Source organism: Schistocerca gregaria, chromosome X, assembly GCF_023897955.1.
Source record: "Schistocerca gregaria isolate iqSchGreg1 chromosome X, iqSchGreg1.2, whole genome shotgun sequence".
Lineage (NCBI taxonomy): Eukaryota > Metazoa > Arthropoda > Insecta > Orthoptera > Acrididae > Schistocerca > Schistocerca gregaria.
This window is the reverse complement of record NC_064931.1, coordinates 235,871,711-235,874,030: the sequence shown is the minus strand read 5'-3', so window position 1 is coordinate 235,874,030 and position 2,320 is coordinate 235,871,711. Positions and strand designations below refer to the sequence as shown.

General features: G+C 38.9%; 1 non-coding gene across 1 annotated transcript; it reads left to right on the top strand.

Moving 5' to 3' along the window:
- Positions 1-518: 518 nt before the first annotated feature.
- On the top strand, positions 519-593 carry Trnar-gcg (transfer RNA arginine (anticodon GCG)). Its single transcript has one exon. It is a non-coding gene; the product is annotated as a tRNA-Arg (tRNA).
- Positions 594-2,320: the final 1,727 nt, after the last annotated feature.

The following is a 2,320-nucleotide window of genomic DNA, read 5'->3' as shown; positions in this document are numbered from 1 at the left end:
TGTGCCCAACCGAGACTCGAACTCGGGACCTTGCCTTTCACGGACAAGTGCTCTACCAACAGAGCTACCGAAGCATGACACATACCCGGTACTCACAGCTTTACTTCTGCCAATACCTTGTCTCCTACCTTCCAAACTTTACAGAAGGTATCCTGCGAAACTTGCAGAACTAGCACTCCTGACACAAAGGATATTGTGGAGACATGGCTTAGCCACAGCCTGGGGGATGTTTCCAGAATGAGATTTTCACTCTGCAGCAGAGTGTGCGCTGATATGAAACTTCCTCGCAGATTGAAACTGTGTGCCCAACCAAGTTTCATATCAGCGCACACTCTGCTGCAGAGTGAAAATCTCATTCTGGAAACATCCCCCAGGCTGTGGCTAAGCCATGTCTCCACAATATCCTTTGTGTCAGGAGTGCTAGTTCTGCAAGGTTCGCAGGAGAGCTTCTGTAAAGTTTGGAAGGTAGGAGACGAGGTACTGGCAGAAGTAAAGCTGTGACTACCGGGCGTGAGTCGTGCTTCGGTAGCTCAGTTGGTAGAGCATTTGCCTGCGAAAGGCAAAGGTCCCGAGTTCGAGTCTCGGTCGGGCACACAGTTTTAATCTGCCAGGAAGTTTCATATCAGCACACACTCCACTGCAGAGTGAAAATCTCATTCTGGATCCTTAGTCATGTTGAATGTCTCTGTAAGATTTGAGTCGACTGCTTTCTGGTGTCATACGACTAAGCACAAAAATATCAGAACTTCTGTTAGGTTTAGTATTCTGAACCCTGTCATTGTATAAGTCTTGATTATTGAGAGCATGAGTACGACCTTTCTATGACTTTTGTTGTTATTGATTGTTTACTTTAACAAAAATATTACTACACAATTATCATTTCCTCATTTTTCACGTCTGAACATAATAGTATTCCCCCAAGCTGATCTCACAGATTTTGTAATTTGTTCCTGTAACCTATTTGTTTCAGTCCCAAGTATCACATGATTTCAGACTCTTTAAGGCACTAATTCTATGTTATGACATTGTTAATATGAGCTTTATATGTATTTTTTTGTATTCTGAGTTCACTCTGTGTTGCCACGGACAAATGTTAGTACTGGATATAACTGTCAATGTGTGTGAAGCATAAGCATTAGTCCCCTCTGGGTCCTCTTGCAAGCTCGCTGAAGGATGTTCATGGGGATCTTGTTGATTCATAATTAGTGTAACTATAGCCTTAACCCAAACCATATCCTATTTCACTGTACAAATTGAAAATGCACACCATTTCCAGTCTCCATTTGCAGGCTTCCCATGGATAAATGTAAATGAAATCTGTTTCTTTATTTTATTGTGTTAAATGTGTACTAATATGGTGCAATATCTTGACTTTGTCATTTGTGAGTAGATGAAATATTTGATGACGGGTTTTCCAAACAGTCAGTATAAACTCCATCTTGAGATTCTATATTTCTGAGGTAAAGTGTTATTAAAATGTAGAGAAAGGTTATGTACAGTCTGCTATGTCTTATGTCCATCATCATGGCTGAGTGGTCAGTGTTAGTAATAGCTACGCTTAGGTTTCAAGTTCCATTCCTGATACTGCTAGGAATTTTTTCTTGATCAGGTTACTGGAACTGAGTGCAGTCAGCCACATCATGCGAATTTAGAAGCCACTTCATTTCAGTTACGTCAATAGAATTAAATAGGCAAAACAGCAATCACTTCTGTATATCATAAAGTACCTTCTGTTTCATATCAGTACATAATGCTATCCCTTCTGGCAGAGGCCATAAATTGCCTAATGTTCTCCATTAACCTAATTCTCAGATAAACTATTCAATGTATATCAGACTTAACTATATTAGGATGCAGTCATTGTAGACAGTGAACACCACATTATAAAATTCAGTTTAGTATTTAGCTGAGATGAGCCCACTTTTAATTTGAGTTCAGTATATGTAGCAATAGATAAACATATGGAAGAGACCTTATGACAAAGATGTGTAACCACTTACCTTATTCCCCTTCTGCTTACATTTCTGTCTTCAGTTTTAGACTCTCTTCTCAATAGGCAAGTCTTTCATTAACTGGTCATTTTTTACAGCAGTACTTTTGATTTCTTGGAAAAACAGGACAGTAATTTTTCCAGCTTTATATTTGGATTTCATATATTGTAGGACTGATTTATTTTTCATGCTGGTTCTAAGTTCACAGACACTAACATTATACCCTTCATTCACTAAGGGTTTGAAAACATTTTCTGTTTCTTTGAGTGTATTCTCCGTATGTGTATGTGTGGAGTTTGTTGCTATCTATTTAGCATATCATTTGAATG